The 17768-nt window shown below is 38.7% G+C and overlaps 1 non-coding gene across 1 annotated transcript; it reads left to right on the plus strand.

Annotated features, from left to right (window-relative positions):
* The first annotated feature begins 10504 nt into the window (after positions 1–10504).
* On the plus strand, positions 10505–10611 carry LOC141698830 (small nucleolar RNA R71). Its single transcript, XR_012565330.1, has one exon. It is a non-coding gene; the product is annotated as a small nucleolar RNA R71 (small nucleolar RNA).
* Positions 10612–17768: the final 7157 nt, after the last annotated feature.

The following is a 17768-nucleotide window of genomic DNA, read 5'->3' on the forward strand; positions in this document are numbered from 1 at the left end:
AAATTCACTGTAACTCAGAATTCGTTGATTTAGGACTTTTTGCAAATATATTTTTGTTCTTTACAACTTTCATGATTTGTGTTTCTTAAGAAAACATTGTTTATAGGGTCAAAAAGGAGAAATTAGAATCCGATTAGAATTGGAATCATGGAGAAGATCGAGATTTGAAATGTGTTGTTTATGAATTACTAAGAATTGAATATGTGTTATAATATGATTATTCGTTCATGTGATTCACCTAAGTGACTATTGTTAGGACCGGGCTTGAATCATGATGAAATTATGTTAAAGTCATTTTGTAGCCTTCGACGACTAACCATCCTAAAAGATAACCATTGAAAGGTAATCCCATCAACTAATGAGCTTTTTGTAATATTTTTTATGAGATTCTTATGATAGTTAGTAATGCCGTTATTCATTCAGAATTTATGTTGACTCAAAGGATAACTAGACTAGGACGTCTAATTGTAAATATGTGATATCATGTAATTCTGATTAAGTGAAGTGAGTTATCAACTGCTAAGTAAAGCTACAATATGAACGACTAACTGCATCAACCCATCAATGGCTAAACCAATCACTCTCAACATCTAAGGAAATTCAAATAGCTGGTAATAGTGACTTGACAATGGTCATATCCTGATTTTGACACAACACATGGGTTGATTGGAATCTCAGCAAAGAAAATGGGACGCAAGATAAACTTTGAATGTGATCTTGGATTCTGAAGAAGAAAAAATCTTCTATTTCCATGCATGGAAAATTGGAGGGATATTTAACACAATATATCAAGATAAAATATAGCCCCATTTTTCAAGCCTCACGGGATTGAATGCAGAAGCAATCTTACCATATCTAGCATCAGTGTAACCCTTTACAATCAGTACTTATATTGAAGTCAGAACTTAAGATATCAGAACTTAAGATATCAGAAGATATTCATCAGAAGATAATATCAGGACTTAAGAAGACTTTCAGATAAGGAAGGCGGCTGATTGAAGGGAAAGAAGATCAAGACTAAAACAAGAAGAGATATGTATGGAGAAGAATTCTATAAAGAATAGAAGACTTGGAAGAAAAGATAACTAATTGATATATTTTAGGATACAGAATTATATTCCATATCAATTAGAGTTTAGTTTGTAACTGTGTGTCTATATAAACACAACATAGGGTTTATACTATATGTGTTACCATTATCGAGAATATTATTTATTGTAATTCTAGCAGCTCTCGTGATATTTGTTCATCACTGAGAGAGAACAGTTCCATTGTAACAGAGTTTATTATATTAATAAATCTGTGTTCTGTTACTTGTGTTCTTAATTAGATTTGATTGTATTATACACTGTATTCAACCCCCTTCTACAGTGTGTGTGACCTAACAAGTGGTATCAGAGCCTATCTGTTGTTAGAGTGAAAACACGCACTAATATTCACGCAAGTATACGCGTTCGCAAATAATATAGAATACTTTCTAGTTCGTTCCCTCAGAGACTCAGACTAAATTATTGTCTAATTAAACTCACTCACCAATGTATGATTACTTCTCAATGTTAAGATAATAACACTTAAAATTGTTGATTAAATATTAACTATAATTAACTACTTAATTAACCACTTAACTAACACTTCAATTTATCAATAATAAAACACTCATGAGATCACAACTTCATTATTACTTCCTTCTATAGCCGTTGTTATTACCTTTAGCATGTGATAGTGATGATATTAATCGAATAACACGAAACTGATAAAAGCCAACTTTCATTGTACTAATACCATTCTACCAAGCATCCACAATTAAGATAGAAGTTGAATAGTCATCAATTATGTTGAGTTCCTATATGTCTACAGAAATTGACAACACAACGAATTAAGCACAAGTTATTCCTTTTGATTACATAGGGCAAATAAAACTGTTAGAGTTACCCACTAATCATGCTCAACGTACATGAACCTATGCTAGCATGGCAAGTTCTAAATCTCAAGATCCACCGTCGCTTCACAAGAGATTAACACCCTATCTTATATGTTCGCGACGCACATAAGACGAATACGCACAACCAATACTAGATATCATGCAATCATCACACACTAAAGTATTAAACAATTAACTAAAGAATTCCATAATAAATCCGTTGCAACCCCATGATCACGATTAGCCCATAATAGAACTTATCGCCATCATGGGTTCATATGAAATCATGACAAACAAACACAAGAAAATAATAACTAAACTAATTATATTAAAACAGAGTACTTCACAAGAGTAAATAAGTCAAAGCAAGAAAACTAGCATCCAACGTTACAACGAAACAAGAATCACAAGAATATATGCTTCCTCTTTGTTGCGGTGTGCTAAATCGGTCTTCTTCCTTATCTCCTTCGCTTCTTGCGTAAAACACAATCTAAAACATAATCTCCTTAATACTCTCTGTGAAAACGTCTCAAATCTACCTATATAATAGTCCCATAAAACTCAGATTACATAGAAGTTGGAAGCCAAACAGAAGTAGAAGTCTAAAATAATTTATCTTTTTCCCCCGACCTTGCGCGGTCGCTCAGCATAGCTGCGCGGGCGCGCAGGTTACTGCGCGGCCGCTCAACATTGCTGCGCGGGCGCGCAGGCCTCTACTGGAAAAAATCCAGGTTTGCTCCGCTTCTTCGCCGTAATCTGCCCATTCCTTTCCTCTCGTAATAGTGAACACATGCCAAGGCTTATTCTTGATGATTCCTCCCCCGAAATGCAACTAATACCCTGAAATGCATAAACACTAGAAAAACGCATCAAATACACAAAATACTTGATTTCAAGACACCAATTTAAGCCATTTTAAGACGTTCTAAGTGGTGTAAAATGCCACTTATCACACCCCCAAACTTAGATCGATGCTTGTCCTCAAGCGTCACAGACTCAAAAACAAATACAAATATGCATGAATGCAATCTATATGAAAATGCAACGATCCCCCTTACTACAATTAACCAACCAAATTGTTACATCTCAACGAATGCAGTTAGACAACTAAAGATCAATAAACTCATGCAAACGGACATACAGCCAGAAACGTGGTGTGTGCAAATGCTTAACAGATATGCTTCGGAACTAGACCAATTACTATGACTAGACTATCCTCAAGGCAATCCCACGATTATACAAAGAATAAAAAAATTCTAGGCACAAAGTGATATACAACACTACAAGAACTCTGGAGCTTATTACGGAGTCGTGCTTTTTATTTACAACTCAAATGCTTATTTGACCGTGCAATGAGTGAGGTCCACAAAAGACTTATACAATGGTATTCATGTAACGAGCGTTAGGTTAGCGGATCCCAGACTCTAAAAGCCTTAGGTCACTAGGCACAAAGTCCCCTAAGAACTTAATAACTCGAATACCAAAGAGCCCACTCTTGATCAATTATGCAAAAAAATATTTTTTTTTTTAACTTCTGAGCAAGCGCGTTTCGCTCCATCTTGCTCAACCCTAGACTACTCGCAACATATGCGAGCCGGCTACTAGCCATTTGACGCCTAGCCACAACTAGCAACAACTTCCATATTTTTTTCTCCAAAAATTTTTCTTTTTCATGTCTTTATCACTAAGAACCTATAATCGAATTCTAAGCATAATAAATAGATTGACCTTGAAAACAACCAAATCATAACAACAATCTAGCCCTTACGCATTCTTTAAGACTTAGTGGACTTACAATTGTTTCTAGCATGCATATCAACCTACACAACTTAATATCACTTTAATGCTATCACTACACTCGCATCAATATCACAATTCAGTCGATAAATCATTGCAAAAGGGATCATGGTAAATGCATGAGCTACATGACATTCATAAAAAAAAACTATAAAAATAAAAATTTTCATAAAAATAAAATAAATTATGCAACTATATGAACTAAACTATCATGAATATGCAACTAAATGACACACACACAATATTCCTTAACTACCACCCCCAAGCTAAAAATCTTCACTGTCCTCAGTGAAAGTAGTAGAAAGGAACACAGGGTATACCTACTCGGAGTCATCATCATCATCACCCTCAGTGGGTGGAGTATCAGGCGGCGGGTATGCAGAGTCCTCACCAAAAACTGGCCACTGGATATCAGCTCCAAGGCCTCGAAAAGCAGTCCCTAACGCAAGGGTGAGCTCCTGAGCAAACCTGCTCTGCGTCTCATACATGGCATCCATCCGCCGTGAAAGCCTCCTATACTGGGCATCACCCATCCCAGCACCCTCCTGAGTTCTCGAAGAACCAGCCTCACCACGCCCTGGCCTAGCCATAGTAGCACCTCGTGCTGGACGCCCTCCTGGAAGACGATAACCCAGCCCATGCTCCTCAGGCTCACCACCGGTCCACTCCTGCATCCCATTCAGAGTGCCAGAATCTATCGGAGCTGCTGGCAACTGCAACTGCTCATGAGCCGGCCAGTTCACTCCCACTGCTCGGCATAGCTTCATAACCGTGGATGCATAAGGGATGTTCATATGCTTTGCTCCCCTCAAAAACTTCAGAATTCCTTGGTAGATAAACTCACCAAGGTCCACATAGTACTCATCATGCAGAATTCCCCACAACAACTGTGCTCTCTCAACTGTGACCTCGTGTGCATGTGAAGAAGGCAAAATATTAGCACATATAAATGCATTCCATGCACGGGCATACCTGTTCATGACGATCACCAGAAAGTGACGATACTCATTATTGGCTGGACTGCGGTTCCAAACTGTGCCCGGTCGACAGAGAGTCGCACACATCAAATCCAAGTCAAAATCCTCAGCAGTCTTTTCATTCCAGTTCTCCTTCTTGGGCTTCCTCTCACGCTGTCCAATCACACGGTGAATCGCCGCAGGATGATAATCAACCATTAGCCCACGGACTACAGAAAACCCATTCTTTTCAGCCTTCGCGTTCGCGTAGAACTCGCGAACAACGCTCATCGGTACTGCTTCGGGCGACTCACAAAAAGCTATCCACCCCTTCTCTGCAATCATGGGCAACAACTCACCATCCCTCCCTGATGGTAAAAACCCCCTCTCCTTCAGAATCGGCTTCCCCAACAGCCTAGTGTACTCCTCCTCCGCAGCTCTGTCAGTTAACCGAGGCCTTGCAACAGTACCCCTCGATGAATCAGCAGTAGGAACTGTGCTGCTGCTGTCAATAGTGCGTGCTCTCTTGGGTGCCATTGATTCATGAATAAAAGTGTGTAAGAACTGATTTTTGATGTTTGTGAGAGGGTTTAAGTGTAGGAAGTTTTGTGGGAGATATGTAGGATAGGTGTATGTATATATAGGGTGTGGATTAGATTAGGATTTGGGAATTGAAGGATAAAATGATGGGGTAGTGGGAACAATTCGTGGGTTTATGGGCTACAACTGTTTTTGTGTGTTTTTTTTTTTTTTCTGAACTGTAAAAAATTTTCTGGAACTCGACCCCTGCGCGGCCGCTCAGCATATCTGCGCGGGCGCGCAGCAAGCTGCGCGGCCGCTCAGCATAGCTGCGCGGGCGCGCAGAGGGTCTCTGGAATTTTTTTTTTCAGCCCCTGTTTTCTGATTTTTTTGTATTTTTGGATAGGTTATTAACTTCTAAGGGTTCCTGTAACAACAATTCATGGGTTGCCTCCCACGCAACGCTTCTTTTTCGTCATTAGCTTGACGTTCCGTACCTTTCTCAAGTAGTCAACAAAATGGCACTAACCACCTCTCGGTTTGCCATGTCCCCATAGTAGTGCTTCAACCGCTGACCGTTAACCTTGAATGCTTGGTCCGAATCATTCTCAAAAATTTCCACCGCTCCATGTGGAAACACAGTTTTGACAATAAAAGGTCCAGACCACCTTGATTTCAACTTCCCAGGAAAAAGTCGGAGCCGAGAGTTGAATAAAAGAACTTGTTGCCCCGACACAAATAACTTAGGATGTAGCTTCCTATCGTGCCACCTCTTCACCTTTTCCTTATACATTTTGTTATTCTCGTACGCTTGAAGTCGAAATTCATCAAGTTCATTAAGCTGAAGTTCACCTTTTCCTTATACATTTTGTTATTCTCGTACGCTTGAAGTTGAAATTCATCAAGTTCATTAAGCTGAAGCATTCTTTTCTTACCAGCTGCATCTAAATCCAGGTTCAATTTCTTCAATGCCCAGTAGGCCTTATGCTCAAGCTCCGCCGGTAGATGACATCCCTTACCGTACACCAACTGAAACGGTGACATCCCAAGTGGAGTTTTGTATGCTGTTCTGTAAGCCCAAACAGCTTCATCGAGCTTTAAAGACCAATCCTTCCTTGACGGACAAACAACCTTCTCTAGAATACGCTTTATCTCTCTATTAGACACTTCCGCTTGACCATTTGTTTACGGATGATAGGCAGTAGCTACTCGATGATTCACATTATAACGCTGCATCATAGAAGTGAACTTATGGTTGCAAAAATGCGATCCTTCATCACTTATGATTACCCGAGGTGTTCCAAACCTTGTGAAAATTTGCTTATGAAGAAAATTTAGTACTGCCTTTGCATCATTTGTCGGTAAAGCTTTAACTTCGACCCATTTTGAGACATAATCGACTGCCAGCAAGATGTACTGATTATTGCAAGACGAGATAAAAGGCCCCATGAAATCGATTCCCCACACATCAAAGACCTCGACTTCAAGCATCACATTTAATGGCATCTCATCCTTCCTTGACAAATTTCCCACTCTTTGGCAATGATCACACCTTAAAACAAACTGATGAGCATCCTTGAACAAAGTAGGCCAGAAAAACCCTGCTTGCAGAATACGAGCTGCCGTCTTCTCACCTCCATAGTGTCCACCATAAACCGTGGAATGGCAGTCTCGTAATATCCCCTCCGTCTCACAGAACGGGATACATCTCCTGATAATCTAGTCAGTTCCCTGTCTAAACAAATATGGTTCATCCCACATATACCACTTCACCTCATGCAGAAACTTTTTCTTTTGAGCGGATGTCAAATTAAGAGGCATTATATTGCTGACGAGATAGTTTACAATATCTGCAAACCATGGTTCTTCCTCCTGAATTGCAAACAACTGCTCATCCGGAAAAGATTCATTGATTAACGTCCTATCTTGTGAAGTAGAATCGGAATTCTCCAACCTAGAGAGATGGTCAGCTACTTGATTCTCAGTACCTTTTCTATCTTTGATCTCTAACTCAAATTCCTGAAGTAAAAGCACCTAACGAATGAGTCTCGGCTTCGAATCCTTCTTAGAAACCAGATAGCGAATAGCTGCATGATCAGTGAATACTGTTACTTTCGTACCAAGCAGATAAGATCGAAATTTCTCAAAGCCAAAGACTATAGCCAAAAGCTCCTTCTCAGTAGTGGTGTAGTTCAATTGGGCACCATTTAAAGTCTTACTCGCATAGTAGACCACATGGAAGATATTTTTCTTGCGCTGTCCCAGAAATGCACCTACCGCATAATCACTCACATCACACATCATCTCAAACGGTTCTGTCCAATCTGGTGCTATAATAACTGGTGCAGTGATCAAACTCTTCTTGAGAGTCTCGAATGCTGCCAAACATTCATCATCAAATTTGAAAGGCACATCTTTCTCAAGCAAATTGCACAACGGCTTAGATATCTTTGAAAAGTCCTTGATGAATCGCCGATAAAAACCCGCATGACTAAGAAAACTACGGATTCCTTTCACAGAATTGGGTGGGGGAAGATTTTCAATGACCCCCACCTTGGCCTTGTCCACCTCCAGACCCTTGCTAGAGACCTTATGACCAAGGATAATGCCTTCACGCACCATAAAATGACATTTCTCCCAATTAAGCACCAAATTAGTTTCCACGCATCTTTTGAGTACGGCGCGCAAATTATTCAAACATTCATCATATGAGTGTCCAAAGACGGAGAAGTCATCCATGAACACTTCGACGTTATTTCCAATCATGTCAGAGAATATAGCCATCATACATCTCTGAAAGGTGGTCGGGGCGCCACATAACCCAAACGAAACTCTACGAAAAGCAAATGTGCCAAATGGACAAGTGAAGGTAGTCTTTTCCTGATCCTCTGGTGCAATACAAATCTGATTATACCCGGAATAACCATCCAGAAGACAAAAATACTCATGTCCCGCCAATCTGTCAAGCATCTGATCAATAAATGGAAGAGGGAAGTGATCCTTCCTTGTGGCTTTGTTCAATTTCCTATAATCCATGCATACTCTCCATCCTGTAACTGTTCGAGTAGGGATGAGCTCATTCTTTTCATTTGCGACCACAGTGATACCTCCCTTCTTAGGTACACATTGTACGAGGCTCACCCACGAGCTGTCAGAAATAGGATAAATGATGCCTGCATCTAGCCATTTCAGAATTTCTTTCTTCACCACCTCCTTCATGATCGGATTCAGTCTTCGCTGCTGTTCCACAGTTGGCTTACTACCTTCCTCTAACAGAATTTTAAGCATACAATATGAAGGACTTATCCCCTTGATATCTGCTATGGTCCATCCTATAGCCGATTTGAATTCTCTCAAAATCCTTAAGAGCTTGTCTTCCTCACTACCTGAAAGGTCAGATGAAATAATAACAGGTAACGTAGATGAATCACCTAAAAAAGCATACCTCAAGTGTTCAAGTAATGGTTTGAGCTCCAAGGTAGGTGCTTCCTCTATTGATGGTTTGAGCTTCCCTTCAGCGTTCTTGAGGTCAGAAGTACCAAGAGATTCAAATGGTATGTCCAGCTTTCGCTTCCAGGGAGAAGCGTTCAGATATTGTAATTGCTCGTTGCTATCTTCATCATCACTGTCAAAATTCCCCACTAAGGCCTTTTCCAATGCATCAGACATTAGCATGTGACCGAGTTCCGAAGTAACCGCAGAATCAATCACATCCACTTTTAAGCACTCCTCATCTTCTGTAGGAAATTTCATTGCCTTGAATACGTTGAAGGTCACATCCTGATCTTGGACCCGCATAGTAAGTTCCCCTTTTTGCACATCTATCAAGGTACGGCCAGTAGCCAAGAAAGGCCTCCCCAAGATTATGGGAATCTTCTTATCTTCCTCAAAATCCAGAATAACAAAATCTGAAGGAAGGAAGAGCTTATCCACCTTGACGAGCACATCCTCAACTATGCCCCTTGGGTAAGTAATGGAACGGTCAGCCAATTGTAGTGACATGTATGTGGGTTTTGGATCAGGCAGATCCAGCTTTTTAAAGATCGACAACGACATCAGATTAATGCTTGCTCCCAAATCACAAAGGCACTTGTCAAAAGTTAGATTGCCAATGGTGCAAGGAATGGTGAAGCTTCCTGGATCTTTCAGTTTTGGCGGTAACTTTTGCTGCAGAACAGCGCTGCATTCTTCCGTGAGAGCAACGGTTTCAAGGTCATCCAGTTTCACCTTCCTTGAAAGAATAGTCTTCATAAACTTCGCATAACTAGGCATTTGTTCCAGAGCCTCAGCGAAAGGTATATTGATGTGAAGTTTCTTGAACACCTCCAGAAACTTCCCGAACTGTCTATCCAGCTTTTGTTGCTGCAATCTCTTAGGAAAAGGTGGTGGAGGATAGAGCTGTTTCTCCCCTGTATTAGCCTCAGGCAGAGTGTGTTCAACAGTAGTCTTCCTTGGTTCCGCCGCTTTCTCTTTTTGCTTAGATTCTTCATCTCTAACTTCAGCTTCGACTTCTTTTGCCTTTTCAGCATCAGCTACTTTTCCAGACCTTAAGGTAATAGCCTTGACTTGCTCTTTAGCTTCCTTCCTGCCTGGTACTTCCGTGTCACTGGGAAGAGTGCCAGGTTGATGATTGAGCACTGTATTGGCTAATTGACCGATTTGATTTTCCAAGGTCTTGATAGAAACCGCCTGACTCTTGCACAACAGCTTAAGTTCCTCAAAATCAGCACTAGTAGGTGCAGCTGCACTTCCCTGTTGAGGATATGATTGCCTTGTAGCATACTGCTGTGGTTGCTGGAATCCAGGTGGGTTAAACTGTTTACTCACTCCTTGCTGATATGGTGGATGAATAGCATTCTGATTATTCCCCCAGCTGAAATTTGGATGATTTCTGTTATTACGATGATAGGTCGCTGACACAGGCTGCTGTTGTCGCTGATAATTATTCACATACTGAACAGATTCGTTGACAAGAGAACACTGATCTGTAGCATGAGAACCTGCACAAAGCTCACAAACCATAGCTATTTGATTAACTCCATACGTAGCCAGAGAATCGACCTTCATTGATAGCGCTTGGAGCTGGGCTGCAATAGCGGTGGCTGCATCAACTTCCAGAATACCTGCTACCTTTCCTGACATCATCCTCTGAGTTGGGTTTTGATGCTCATTTGCAGCAATCGTCTCTATAAGATTATACGCCTCAGTATAGCTTTTAGCCCATAAGGCGCCTCCAGCTGCTGCATCGAGCATGGGCCGAGATTGGGCCCCCAAACCATTATAGAAACCAGTGATCACCATCCAATCCGGCATTCCATGATGTGGACATTTTCTCAACATTTCCTTGTAGCGTTCCCAAGCCTCGCACATAGATTCTGTAGGTTGCTGCGCAAACTGAGTAAGAGCACTCCTCATAGCAGCAGTCTTTGCCATTGGATAAAACTTCACCAGAAACTTTTGTGGAAGATCTTGCCACGTAGTGATGGACCCAGCTGGTTCAGAATGTAACCAGTCTTTAGCCTTATCCCTCAGTGAGAATGGGAAAAGCCTCAACTTGATAGCCTCATCAGTCACACCATTATACTTAAAAGTGCTGCAGATCTCGACAAAATTCCTTATGTGCATGTTAGGGTCTTCAGTTGCCGCTCCTCCAAAAGAAACAGAATTCTGCACCATCTGAATAGTGCCCGGCTTGATTTCAAAGGTGTTAGCTTGAATAGCCGGATGAAGGATGCTTGACTGAATGTCATCAATTTTAGGCCGAGAAAAATCCATAAGAGCTGGATCAGCTTGAACAATACGATCTCCCATGTTTACTGGTTCTTTCTGCTCAGTTCCTGAATCCGAATCCTCAAAATCTAACTTCTCCGAAATATCAAGAACTTCGTCTGTCTCCTCAGCTGTATCTAAAGTCCTCTTGCGAGCACGAGAACGAGTTTGCATAAACGCTTGCTAAAGTACCTGAAACACAACCGAAAAGAGTAAGTAACTACTACGTCCTAATCACTGAGTCCTAATGACCAATGATGGTAAGTACATAAACTAAACAAATACGCTGAGTCCCCGGCAGCGGCGCCAAAAACTTGTTAGAGCGAAAACACGCACTAATATTCACGCAAGTATACGCGTTCGCAAATAATATAGAATACTTTCTAGTTCATTCCCTCAGAGACTCATACTAAATTATTGTCTAATTAAACTCACTCACCAATGTATGATTACTTCTCAATGTTAAGATAATAACACTTAAAATTGTTGATTAAATATTAACTATAATTAACTACTTAATTAACCACTTAACTAACACTTCAATTTATCAATAATAAAACACTCATGAGATCACAACTTCATTATTACTTCCTTCTATAGCCGTTGTTATTACCTTTAGCATGTGATAGTGATGATATTAATCGAATAACACGAAACTGATAAAAGCCAACTTTCATTGTACTAATACCATTCTACCAAGCATCCACAATTAAGATAGAAGTTGAATAGTCATCAATTATGTTGAGTTCCTATATGTCTACAGAAATTGACAACACAACGAATTAAGCACAAGTTATTCCTTTTGATTACATAGGGCAAATAAAACTGTTAGAGTTACCCACTAATCATGCTCAACGTACATGAACCTATGCTAGCATGGCAAGTTCTAAATCTCAAGATCCACCGTCGCTTCACAAGAGATTAACACCCTATCTTATATATTCGCGATGCACATAAGACGAATACGCACAACCAATACTAGATATCATGCAATCATCACACACTAAAGTATTAAACAATTAACTAAAGAATTCCATAATAAATCCGTTGCAACCCCATGATCACGATTAGCCCATAATAGAACTTATCGCCATCATGGGTTCATATGAAATCATGACAAACAAACACAAGAAAATAATAACTAAACTAATTATATTAAAACAGAGTACTTCACAAGAGTAAATAAGTCAAAGCAAGAAAACTAGCATCCAATGTTACAACGAAACAAGAATCACAAGAATATATGCTTCATCTTCGTTGCGGTGTGCTAAATCGGTCTTCTTCCTTATCTCCTTCGCTTCTTGCGTAAAACACAATCTAAAACATAATCTCCTTAATACTCTCTGTGAAAACGTCTCAAATCTACCTATATAATAGTCCCATAAAACTCAGATTACATAGAAGTTGTAAGCCAAACAGAAGTAGAAGTCTAAAATAATTTATCTTTTTCCCCCGACCTTTGCGCGGCCGCTCAGCATAGCTGCGCGGGCGCGCAGGTTACTGCGCGGCCGCTCAACATTGCTACGCAGGCGCGCAGGCCTCTACTGGAAAAAATCCAGGTTTGCTCCGCTTCTTCGCCGTAATCTGCCCATTCCTTTCCTCTCGCAATGGTGAACACATGCCAAGGCTTATTCTTGATGATTCCTCCCCCGAAATGCAACTAATACCCTGAAATGCATAAACACTAGAAAAACGCATCAAATACACAAAATACTTGATTTCAAGACACCAATTTAAGCCATTTTAAGACGTTCGAAGTGGTGTAAAATGCCACTTATCATCTGTTAACACACATACAGTAAAGATCCAAAACGAAGAAACTCCAACCAAGTCCACCAAAACTGAAGAAACTCCAAAAAATTCAAACCCACAGTCGATATGAGACTATTAGGGTTCCCATGCTGAGACCTTCTGAGTATCCTATATGGAAAGTGAAGATGGCTATGTTTCTGGAAGCTACAGATCCAGAATACCGTGACAGAATTCATGAAGGACCACATATGCCAACCAAACTCTCTGTTGTAGTTGCAGGTCAGCCAGCAAAGTCTGTACCAAAGGAGAAAAGTGATTACACAACAGAAGATATCTCATCGATTGCCAAGGATGCAAAGGTAAGACACTTGCTGCATAGTGCCATTGATAATGTCATGTCAAATAGGGTAATTCAATGCAATACTGCAAAGGAGATATGAGATGCTTTGGAAATAAGGTGTCAGGGAACTGATGCAATCAAGAAGAACAGGAGGACTATACTCACTCAAGAGTATGAGCACTTTGACTCAAGGCCTGATGAGTCATTAACTGGTTTATATGATAGATTTATCAAACTCTTGAATGATTTGTCACTAGTGGACAAGGAATATAATCTTGAAGATTCAAATCTTAAATTCCTGTTAGCTGTAATATCCGGGATATATCGTGTAATTATTTTTGCTATTATATAATTATTATGTGTGTTCAGTATCTATTATGTGAGCTAATTGTTAAGTGTTATCTGTGCTTGAATATTCAAAAATAATATTAATTGAGTATTTTAATTTTTATATGTCCAAAATAAAATATAGATAATTGTCATATCTTCCTAATTATTTTTATGTTGGTTTATGGATTTATAAGAATCATATGAAATTTTTAAAATCTTTTTCCGGGTAATTAAAATCTATTTTATAAAAACGGGAACCAACCGACGTCAACCGTTGTTACGTTTTTGGAACCCAAAACTCTTTCGAGAACTCCTTCCTAACCTAATTGTAATATTCCGAGCATATTCCATGTTTCGACTTTTTCGATCCGGCGTACGGTTTGTCCTGCGCGGGTCCCGGCGCAACATTTTCGATACAATATTCGTTTCGGTAAATCAATAAAACCCGTATTTTCGATAAACGGGAGCTTTTTATTAAACTATCACAATTATCACTTCGTAATACGTGTAACCAGGCGCTGAGACCAAGACCGCAGTACAAATTGTACTGATTTGGATAATTATCCCGAAAACCGATACCGTTTGGATCAGTTTTTACAAATAAACGTACCGTTTTATATCCGGAATGATCCAACGGGATACAAATTTTCCGTAATTATAAATAGCCTTTCACCGTATTTTATTTCGTATCAAAATCATTTGCAGATAGTTAATTATATAATTTTCAGAGAAAAGCCCTAATTTCCTAAAACTGTTCTAAGAATCAAACAGCAAAACGAAGGCGTTACCGATCTCTGTTTTCAAAGCTTGAATAACCAAAATGAAGGATTTGAAGTGTTCTATCAGATTCTGAGCTTTGTTTCACTGCAGAAATCAAGGTTATTTTTCTAAAAATTTATTTATTTTCGAATTTATTTTATTAAAAATATGAATTTTTGTTCGGATGATTGTTTGTATGATTTGATGATTGCATGTTGTAGAGCTTGTTTTCCTGATGATTTTCATATGTCATACGTCTGATTTGGAGTTCAATAACATGTTCAAATTTGAGTTTGATTTTCGAATTTCAAAATTAGGGTTTATAACCCGTATGAATGTTCTTAATTGAAATTTGGGGGTTTCTTATTCTGTGATAGATTGATGTTGTGTTATAGTGGGTTGTGTTCTCTGTGAAATTTGCAATCTAGTCGTATAAGTTTCATGAACCAACGAGGTCTGTAGAGAAGGGAGTTGTGTTTTGAAGTTTTCCGATGTTCGTCGGAAACTGGAAAACTTCACGGCCAAATTCCGGCCAACTCAGGGATTGTTAGGATGAATTGATTGCATGGTTGTGTTCCTGATGTTGTGTAGATGTGATCTGGAGGTGTTGGTGGGGTGAGGACGCCGGGAATGTGTTCTCCGGCGAACCCGACTGTTTTCCGGCGAAGAGCTGGAAAATTACAGTTTAGTACCCCAACTTTTGAAAACGATGCAGTTAGGTCCCTGAAGTTTCCAGACTTTGCAAATTTAGGATTCCTGTTTATAAAATGTTTAAAAATCATATTTCCTATTTATTTTTATTATAAAAATTCATTTTTAAAATTCTGAAAATTCTAAAAATTATTATTTTAATTCTGAAAATTATTTTTTAATTCACAAATAAATCTAAATTAATTAATTAATTAATTTCAGTTAATTTATAATTGATTAATTGGTCAATTAATTCGAAAATTAATTTATTAATTGATTTAATTAATTATTAATTGATTTTAATTAGTTATTTAATTAGATTTAATTATTTAAAAATGATTTAAAAATTCTGAAAAATAGTTTCGAGTTTTAAAATATTATTCTAAATTATTTCCAAGGCTCGATAATTATTCTAAAATTATTTCGGAGCCAGAATGGGCCAACCGAACCCTGTTTATTAACCCGAAATTGATCCAACGACCCGTTTTAATTCCGAAAAATGTTTTAAAAATCATTTTAAATACCAGAAAGCCTATTTATGACCCGAGACTTCTTTATAAATAATATATCATTGATTACGTGATGTATTATGTGCTATATGTGACTTGTTAATTGACTATCGGTCTATATATTCGGTGTTTACTTGATTATTGCATAACTTTCAATCCATTAATCGGGTTTGGGTAAAATGAAGGGTAGATAGAAGTATGTGTTGAATAGAATTCCATGAGTAAATTATTGATAGATGCTTATGATATGTGAGCAGAAGAGGCAAGACGTAGGAAAGGGAAACAGGTAGTTGAGGAGTAAAACGGTTGTGATTGGAAGCGAGTGCAGTATAGTAAGCTAATACCAGGCAAGTGTTCTGAACTTTCTCGAGATATTGTAGTACTTGATAATCCTGTGATATTGCAAGTGCTTTGAAGCACAGGAACCTAAATCCTGATTACAGTTATTATCCTTGAGCCATGAATCATATTCTTTCTAATCCATTGATTATTGTATACCCAAACAAGAACCACAAATCTACGATACTACTCTACAAATACATACAAACTAAATACCAAACACTGAAATGAACTATTATATACTCAACCCATGGTATCTTATACTTTGAAAGACCGAATCCTTGAAACCTTGAAACGTTGATTCCTTTGTTATCCAATTCTTTCATTACCCAGCATCCAAGCTTTTAAATTGCCTTATTGATCCTTACAAGGATTGAAACCCTTTCATTGTTAAACATTTATTGTTGTTAATGATTTTGGTTATTGTTTATTATTGCATACTCTGTTATTATGTTAGAATTGGATTGTTTTTATAAAATTGTGGACCAGATTCGTGGTCAGACCATATAATGGTCAAGTTAGGCCAATGTGTGCCTTGGATCCAGTAGTTAGAGCAATGCTGTGTGCCTTGCTCGGGGTTAGTGCGTGACTGATCAGCAGCCTAACCTTGGTTTTTAAATTAAAAGTATAATATCCAATTCTAAATCATAATCCATTGTTCACTTGATATCATAACCATATTCACCTGATGATCATTGTTCTCAGTTTTGTCATTGTGACTTGCTGAGCTAGTTAGCTCATTTGTGCGATGTTGTTTATATTCTTTCCAGTTAAAAAGAAACCAGTTGGTAAAGAGGATCCCCAGTCCAGCGCGAGAGCTAGGGATTCAGGTTGAGAAAGCTGAGCTAGTAGGCTTCTTTTGGAATAATCTAAATTTGCAAAAGTTTGTAATAATGTTTAATACTCAGTTTGAATTTGAAATAGTTGGGATTTGAACGATTTGTAATATATTAGTGTGTTTGGCTTGTGTGCATACTTTAACCTGTTGCGGTCCGTAGTGGTTGGTAAGTAGGGTCATTGCATATATTATTATTATCTTTATTATTGTTATAAGCAGGTTATAATTAAGGTGTGTGTGTGGACCCCAAACTTCTGACCCGGGTTTGGAGGGCGCTACATTAGCTCTTCCTGAAAGTTGGGATTTGAAGGCCACAACAATAAGAGAAAACTATGTTCTTGATGAAACTACCCTTGATGAAATTTATGGTATGCTCAAGACTCATGAACTTGAGATGGATCAAAGAAGCAAGAGGCATGGGAGAAAGTCAAGGACAGTTGCTCTTAAGGCTGAAGAGGAAATCCCCAAAGTGGCTGCCTCAAGGAAAGGCAAAGGAAAGGCTCTCATCATAAAGTCCGATTCAGATTCATCAAGTTATGATGATGATGATGACTCAAAAACTGAAAGTCTATCTGAGATGGATGCTGATGAAGAGATGATGAAGCTGTGTGCTCTTATGGTGAAAGGTATCATAAAGATAGCATACAGGAAATTCAGAAGGGGCAAGAAGTTTTCCAGGAAAGGTGTAAGTTCTGATAAAAAGGGTTTCAGAAGATCTGAAGGAAAAGGAGGAAAGTATGACAGAGGAGATTACTCAAATGTCAAATGCTACAACTGGTGAGAAAGGCCACATATCTCCTGATTGCAAGAAAGGAAAGAGTGACAAAGGCAAGGCTCTTGTCACAAAGAAGAAAAGTTGGACAGATACTTCAGATTCTGAAGATGAGGAAAACTATGCCTTAATGGCAAATGCTGATAGCAGTTCTGATACTGCTGAATTAAAGGTACCTCAAACAACTTATGCCTTTCATATTGATGATATTACTGAGTTGATATTATGTTAGATATATTTGATAATGTCATGACTAATATGATTTATGTTTAGTTTTCAGATCTTACTTAAATAGGACAAATCAGTACTTAACTGAAATCAACACTTATACTGAAGTCAGAACTTAAGTTATCAGTACTTAAGGTTTAGGAGATATTTATCAGAAGATAATATCAGGACTTAAAGGAAATGTTCAGATAAGGAAGGCGGCTGATTGAAAGGACAAGAAGATCAAGACAAACGTAAGAAGAGATATGC

The sequence above is a fragment of the Apium graveolens genome, chromosome 11 (assembly GCF_009905375.1).
Source record: "Apium graveolens cultivar Ventura chromosome 11, ASM990537v1, whole genome shotgun sequence".
NCBI classification, from domain to species: domain Eukaryota; kingdom Viridiplantae; phylum Streptophyta; class Magnoliopsida; order Apiales; family Apiaceae; genus Apium; species Apium graveolens.